The sequence below is a fragment of the Halichoeres trimaculatus genome, unplaced genomic scaffold (assembly GCF_033239565.1).
Source record: "Halichoeres trimaculatus isolate MK-OKI-2021-1 unplaced genomic scaffold, fHalTri1.1 fHalTri1_scaffold_18, whole genome shotgun sequence".
In the NCBI taxonomy this organism is placed as follows: domain Eukaryota; kingdom Metazoa; phylum Chordata; class Actinopteri; order Labriformes; family Labridae; genus Halichoeres; species Halichoeres trimaculatus.
The window spans coordinates 18,301,716-18,309,978 of record NW_027437196.1 but is presented as its reverse complement, the minus strand read 5'-3'; the positions used below and the strand labels follow the sequence as shown (position 1 = coordinate 18,309,978).

The 8,263-nt window shown below is 38.2% G+C and overlaps 1 long non-coding RNA gene across 2 annotated transcripts in view; it reads left to right on the top strand.

Annotated features, from left to right (window-relative positions):
• The first annotated feature begins 607 nt into the window (after window positions 1–607).
• LOC141807868 (uncharacterized) overlaps window positions 608–8,263 on the top strand; it is a 160,711-nt gene continuing 153,055 nt past the window's right edge. For both annotated transcript variants that reach the window (XR_012599870.1, XR_012599869.1), the window contains exon 1: window positions 608–1,079. This is a non-coding gene — a long non-coding RNA (uncharacterized LOC141807868). The remainder of the gene's footprint in view (window positions 1,080–8,263) is intronic.

The window sequence follows — 8,263 nt, the reverse complement described above, 5'->3', positions numbered from 1 at the left end:
AACAAAACAAAGGAACACCATGACTTGGGTTGCTAACACAGAGATATCTCTTCTTACTATTAAACTTTTTACTTTTTCAACCAGTGTGGTGTAGTCATAGAGACCTAGACATCCCAAAAATCAGTCCAGTGCTACTCAACCCGATTGGGAAGCTAAGGAGTAGCAATTTAAAATAAACTGTAATCTGTAACAATGGCACCGATAATCTCACTTTGAAGTGTGGATTACAATAAGGCATATATCTGAAAGGGAGATTTTTTTCAAGATCATTTTCAAACTCCTTACAGTCCCTTTAAAAAAAAGTATGTATCAATATATTTAAGGGGGCTTTATTGAATAGGTCATGTAGGCTGAAAGCTGAGAGCAGGAAATGATGAGGTAGAGGGGCTGCATGAATAGAACCAAGGCCACTAGCTTTAAGGAGATGGGATGTAAAACACTTAAATTTGTCCTCATGTTTTAATAAATAATGACAAAATAATCTGATAACCCAATTGAAAACTCAAAATTAAAAAAAATACTGAGCAATGAAACTCATTCTCGTTCCTCTAGTTCATTTTTCAAAACATTTCTGTCAGGCATTTTTAAAGCAACCTCAACGGCCTGAGCGAGGAAGAATCCCAGGTGTGATGATGACGACTTCAGTCCCCCCCAAATCTGGAGCACGACTTACAGACAGTTTAAGAAATACTAACCAGTGCTCTTTACTTTGACATAACCGTTCAAATATTTTCCTGAAGTTTTTCGGTGCTTTATTTTTGTTCGGTTAAAAAGGTTGAGAGTTCACGCAGAGGTCACACCGCGGCTTAACTGAAATGGAGTGCTAGCTAACTTTTTCGCGGGCTGTGGGACGTATTCAGGGAAAAGACGCCCAGTAAGACGAAAAGAAGGAGAGTGTGGATATGTAGACTATTGTGGAGAATTTTACCAAACCCAAACTGGATTTGTAAAACTTCAAGTGACACCACAAGACAAGACGTTAAAACGTCACCGAGGTTTTCCGACGTGGGAGCGGACAGGTGGATTTATCCGACCAGAGAATGATGTCCTACTGCGAGGAACTTCAGAACATCAACAAGGTAAGGAACCACATAGGAAATAAAATGTTCTTTCCTTCAAACTAAACGGCGTTGCAATGAGTAGCTTGTCTGTAAACTAAGTGCAGAATGTTTATTTCATGAGGTCGTTCGTCAGACAAGCTTTTTCATTCTGCTGGTGTAGGCTGGGCTGCGTCTTTGTCTATCTTTACGTGTGAGATGATACAGGTCGGATAGTCAGGTTGTTGATTCACGTTTTCTTTTTGAAATAATGTTATTGATATCTGTTGTGGTGATGCCTATTAGATAAGCTCGACTACAGCTTTACAACTTGGGTGCTTTTTCTGCAGTTTTTGCGTCATTGCTGCCTTCAAGGGATCTTTCTGGGGGTTTTTTTTCTGCTGAGGAGTTACATAGTTTTGCCTTTTGGAGATTAAAACCTGCTAAACTCGGGTGAATATGTTTGAAAACTGCAAATGAGTCTAAAGTTCTATAGAGCAAGTAAGGACATTGTGAACTACTGTGGGAAGAAAATGTTAAATGTCTTGAACAATTTTTAACAGTTGAAAAGTTCAGTAAGGCCTCATAATCCTTTAAAATATTGCAAACGATACAATAGATCTTTTCAGTTTGTGTACACCTGCAGTAATGGTTTCATCCAGCTTTACATGGACCAAACGTGCAGCAAACTGTTTTCTATGGTTATTTAAAGCTGCCCAGTTTAAACCAGTTTGTCAAAGTGGCTTCCAAGGAAAGAGATATGAAAAGTCAGTTAAAAAAATGATTTAAGATTAACAAATCTGTAGAAATTGTGCTAATGATTCCTTTACGGAGGTTGATTGACTTATTTTGTCATTCTGGCGCTGTGCTGAATTATTACTAATAATTAAGGAAACATTTTTACCTCTATGACAATCTTTGAATCATCTTAAAGTAAAAGAAGAATTCAGTCTCCAGGTCTCTTACCTCCTTTACTCCTCCTCCTCCTCTCTCCCGGGCTCGTTCTTTTACTCCCCTCTCTGTACCTCCTTCCTCTTGACATGTGTCACATTTTGGGCTTCTGCTCTCGAGGGATAAATGCCAGATTACATGGTGTAGTATTTTTATCCGTAGTACATTAACCGGCAGAGCTTACAGCATCAAAGCTTGGAGGAGATCATCACACACACACACACACACACACACACACACACACACACACACACACACTTCCATATCAGAACTGAAACGGAGAGTGTAAAGTGCCTCCTTTGATCTCTCCTTCCCTTCTTTTCCTAATTACCCCAGTGACACACATACATGCTAACACATAATGCACAGATGCCCTAGCATGTACTCACACACGCACACAAAGAGATGTACTAGCCTCTATGATATCTAAATCCAGCAAAAATGGTGAATTAGATGTCAAACGTTCATCTGCAACACGCCGAACAAAAGCAGCTTGCAGGGTGCCTGATTGCACATTATTCATTCTGAAATTATGGAAAGATTCCTGCCACCTCCACTAAATGTGCAGAAAATCAGGATTGGATGAAGATACCCAAAGCTTCCAGCGTCTTGAATAAGCAGTTTTATTTAATTCTCTGGAAATCTGTGTAGTTAGTGTCAACTGATCACATTTTTTCTTCAGCCTATAAATGTCAGATTTAAGATTTCAGGTCAGCAGAAAACAGCATCAAGGAAATACCACCATTCTGTGATGTAATGCATTCATCTTTAAATTCAACTCTTTGCTAATTTTTTTGTCATTTTTTCAAAGCATGATGGTAGGGCTGCAGCTATCGAATATTTTAGTATTCGAGTATTCTACTGAAAATCCCATCGATTAATCGAGTAATCGGATAAAATGCGTTTTTGTTTAGTTAAAGAGCAGTTATTTTTCAAATGAAAGTTTTTCTCTTTAAGAAATAGAATTTTCTGATACAGCATGTCAATAAGAGCACTTGCTTTGGTTGTTCCAAAATTTGTAAACCCACTTTGACACATTTTTTGTGCCTTGTACATCTCATCAAATGTTGTGGACCCAAATGGCACCTGTTTTGTAGAATGACCCATTAGTCTCCAAACTCCGGAAAAGAAGCTAGATTTGTTACTAGTTGCTATTTTGTATAAGAGGTAGCTTGAGGGGTCTGAAAACTCTCTTAATATGGCCTCAGCTCTATTTGAAATACCACTCTTTGATCTTTTTTAAAATTAAACGATTCCTCGAGGCAGAGAAAATTACTCGAGTATTTTTTGTAATCGAGTAGCTCGAATCATTCGAGGAATCGTTTTAGCTTTACATGATGGGATGGTTTCAGAAATATTTATGGTTTCTGATCCATACGACCACTTGGGTGGTTGCATGCAGTCCTTATTGAAAATCATATGATGACAACATCCTTACCAAGCCCAAAATACATCATTGCTGCGACATCCAATCAGTTTTCCAGCATCACTCATATCTTACACATGGGCCAAGTTGTATTACTCACTTGTAAGGGCTGCTGCGCAGCTATTGCAGTTTGATTTTGCGTCACTGGCATCATAGACACGGAAAACAGAAAGCAAATGTTAAGATTGTTGTGGTGTCGCTCAAAGTGTGAGCACATTTGGCTCCTAGCAAAGCCAAAAACTGCTCTTGTGACAAAACCAGCTAGTGTTTGTTCTGATTTAAATCGCCTTGAAGTTCATGCTGGCCTTTTTGGTCTGTTACATGACTCCTCATAGTTGTGTATGTTGATCCATTTCAGGTAGCCCTCAGTTCAGCAGAAGGCTGCACTGAGCTTAGTTCAGTGGTACAAGCCTGAAAAACAAACAACGCAAAACAAAACTAAAACAAAGAAAACTGTTTTCGTGTTATCTACTTTAAATTTGTGGGTGTTGAGCCTACAGGAATTGCACCATTATGATGGGGATCTGTGAAATTACTAAAAAAATTCAACTTTGCTTGTTTACAGAACAAAAAAATTGCAAGTTTTGAAACATGTTGAGAAGAGTTCAGATTCATCATCTCTAATGTGTTCCAGGGCGTTGGGAAATGTAATTACTGATTGGCTCTCGCCACACAGCAGCAGGCAGATCTGTCACTCATGCTTAAACGCTTAATCTAGAATGTTTTGTTACCTGCTCTCGCATGAAGATATCTCTTTATGGAGATAAATAAACTGTCGGATTACTGCCAGAGCAACCTGGGAAGTCATTACTGCTGTTTGCATTTTGCCTGCTTTTCTTTTGCACATGCATATTTTTTTTCCTTGCATACACCAAAGCCTGCTGAAAGCTGATTGGTCAACTGCTTAAACTACAAATTTACTCTGAAATGAATCCAGAACACTTCTTGTGCTGTAAAATCAGAGCCCTGTGCACACGTCAAGGTTATAATAGTTTTGGATTTGTCATTATAGTTTAGTTTTAGTTAGTTTTGACATTTTATTTTCCATTACAGTTTAGTTTTAATTAGTTTTAGAGCGGGCATTCTAGTTTTTATTTAGTTTTGATTTTTGCAATGAGGCTTAGTTTTAGTTTTAGTTTAGTTTTAGTTTTTTCATACCTTATTATCCAGGTGCAGGATTCAAAAAGGTCAGAGTAAATATTTTGTCATACTGTTTATTTTCAAGTCCAACATAGTGCTCACTGCTCAGTCAATGCTGATACTGACATGTTGGCTGATGCCTTAAACACATGAAAATAAAATAAACTTAGTATAAAATAAAATAAATAAAATAATGTTAACATAAATTACATAAAAATAATATAAACATAAATTATAAAAAAACAATATAATATGAGCTCCAATAAATAAAAACTTGGACTCTGTAACAATTAAACTATTACAGATGCTCTGATTCATTGCTCCACTACATTTGGTAGCAGCACAGCACACAGCCAGTCAGTGCAGTAAACAAGCTCGTCCCGATACGCTGCTAATGATGGTGCTGTGCGGCACTAACAACAGCCTAAAACTGTCTAAAATTGGTTGGGAAAATGTGTCGGACTGATTTAAATCCTAAAGGCTATTAATATTGTCAAAAACTATAACTAAGGACATTTTGTCTATAATTTTAGTTAGTTTCAGTTAGTTTTGTGAACACAAGATACAGTTATAGTTTACTTATCGTTTTTGTTTTCTTTTCTAGTTTTTATTAGTTTGGGTTAACTGCAATGTTATTTAAATTTTAGTTTTCCTTTTTAGTTTTGTTTTAGTTAACTATTACAACCTTGCTCATGACGGTTATGTTTATCCTTTTTTCTCCCCCTTTTCCCTCAAATTTCTGTGACACCCCTAGTACTCACTAATGACCCCTCTGGAGTCAAGACTACGGATGCACCGATATGAAAATTTTGGCCGATATCAATATTGCTGTTCTGGCCAATAACCAATTTTTACTGATATCAATATTGGTAAAAAAAAAAAACAACAACAAAAAAAACCCATCTGAGATTAGGTGTTGAGGTAGCTCTCAAAGAGAAAGAGTGGCATGGTCGTGAGAAAAGACGACCATGGAGAGGATCAAAGGATGTAGTGCCCGAGATGAATGTGATCAAAAAAGTACGTTTTGTCTATTTAATGGATCAAAAACAGTAAGAGAAGGTAGTTTTGGTGTTTACATAGTCATAGAAAATAATATTATTTGGGTCTTGAAAGATCGTTCAAGATGCTTCAAAAATGGTCGGTAGCTAATGAGCAAATATTGGCCGATACCGGTATGTTAAAAAAAATGACCAACATCGGTTAATACTAATATTGATACTGATATATCGTGCATCCCTAGTCAAGACCCACTTTGAAACACTGATTACGTGTATTTAATCCATACAAATAATCTTTATATATTCTATTCAAAAAAGCATGAATGTATTATCTTGTGTGTTTTGTATTGGTCAAAGGTTTGAGGCGTTACTGTGAAGAGAGTAGATTTTATAAAAGATCAGAACAGATCATGAGCAGAGGAAAGCCTGTCATTTAATTTGTGACATGTAAATGAATACTTAACTGAATATATTCAAGTGAAATGAACAACAGCATGAAAAGCGGTTGTAATTGCTCTAAAGCTCTTGGCGTATTTCACTCAAATAGTTGGAGTTTCTCACTCACCTGTTTGTTTCTAACAGGACATGATATGGCCCATTCAGCCTGCCGAGAAAGCTGCCTTGTTGACCTCTGGGTGCCGTCAAACGATCAATGAGGGGATGTTTTGCTCCGTCTCCACCACTGTTGCTAGACGCGTGAAGAGCCTCACCCTACTTCATGAGGTCATTTAGGAGAGCTTTGAGTGGAGGGGAGAGGGTGTGCGCTGTGCGGATGAATATGTGCTTCCATGAAGATTGAAACTGTGTGTTTGCTCGTGGCTGGGGTCAGTAGCTTGCAGGGGAGATGTAGCATGAGTGAGTTGTTGAGAGGCTGAATAGGCCCTACAGTACACGCCGTTTAGGTGGAATCAATAAGGATCTATTCATAGAGTGCCTGACTCTGGGCTTGTGTGCCTCATCTAATAACAGCCGCAGATTACCGTTATTGTGTGTATGCCTGTGTGTGCGTTTCTCTTTTCACAGGTGGCAGGGTGTGTTTCTAATCAGTTTATAACCCTTTGGAGGGAACTTTGATTTTCCAGTTTGACCTTTCACCTTTTAAGGTCAACTCCTGTCTAACTTGAGGACTGGCTCCAATAAATCATGAGGTCTGGCTTCCAAATGGTGGAGTGACATATTACTCAGGTAATTATTTGTAGGGTGATACTGGATAATGACACCTCAGTCGAGTAGTAATGATTGGCTGCATTTGACAGTTGTGTAGTTTTCACTGAAATATCTTTGAGTTTGGATGAATAGACAGACAAAAAATGCCTCTTGGAGACATCACTGTTTGCTCTGGGGACTTGTGAAAGGCTCTTTTTTTTACCATACTCTGACTTAGGCTAATCCCTTTCCCACATGCTCTGCATTCCCAGAAAAAATCCCTGCATGTGTGAACACAAACAACCAACTTAAGGTAGACTCCTTCCTGCTTGGCCTCTAAAAGGTCTGCAGGTAACTGTCATTCATCAGGCTAAACAGAAGTAAAGGTGGAGGACATTTGCCAAATCATGTCTCTTATTTTTCATAGCAGCAAGGAAACATTAAAAACCATGCACACTGTATAGCCAACCGATCGGGCCACCCAAGGGTCTGGCTCAGGCTCTTCTCACTGTTTTGCAGCTTGGACACAACATTGAAGACACTCCCTGTGAGCTTACTTAACTCAACAAACTTGATGAGTCCAGTTTCCAGCTTTGTCCTCCTCATGTTAATGTGAGAGTAGAAGGCCAGGCCAAGCATCGTCTCTGGCATGTAAAGTCCATCCTGTCAAGCATGGTGGAGGCAGTATCATGTAGAGCCCAGCCGATTAATTGGTTGGGCCGATTAATTGGTTGGGCCGATTAATCGGTTGGGCCGATTATGCCTGTCACCGATTAATCAACATTGGCCAAAATGTAGCCTATTATAAAAATTTTTGCTCCACGGAGATTCTGTCACTCCTGCTCCTGTTTATCTCTGTGTTGGGCTGCAAACTGCCCGAATGCCCGCCCCCTCCGTCCTACATTATCTAATGTAAGACTATAGAATGAAGTTTTAACATTGTGTTAGTTGTTTTTTTGTGAGATAAACAGAGATAAATGTTACTGTTAATTCACATGTCCACCATTATCTAATGTAAGACTATAATACAGCGTTTTAACGTCGTGTAAGTTGCTCATTGTGTGTTTACAATTTTAATTTTTTTAATACTTACTGTGTTTAAAGTTTGACTTATTTATCCAAGGTGTTTACAGTTTGACTTCTTTATTTATTAATGTGTTTACAGCTTGTTCTTATTTATCATTGGTTAACACTACAGTTCTTATGTTGACAGTTTTATAATTTAAGTTCCTTGTCTTAAATTGATAGTGTTCTGTCTCTGTCTTGAATCATGTGGGTATTATAATGATTTGTGATTATGTACAGTATTTATCCTGTGTACATCAATTCATTTATCATATTTATATTAGCCGATATATCGGATATCGGTCAATATATCGCATATCGGCTGATATATTGGATATCGGCCGATATATTGGATATCAGCTTTTTTTTGCCCCTAGTATCGGTATCGGCAAAATCTCTTATCGGTCGGGCTCTAGTATCATGGTTTGGGGATGCTTCTGCAGTTGGTCATTTCACCGTCTATGATGGCATACTGAACTCTGTCAGCCAAGTTGTGTACC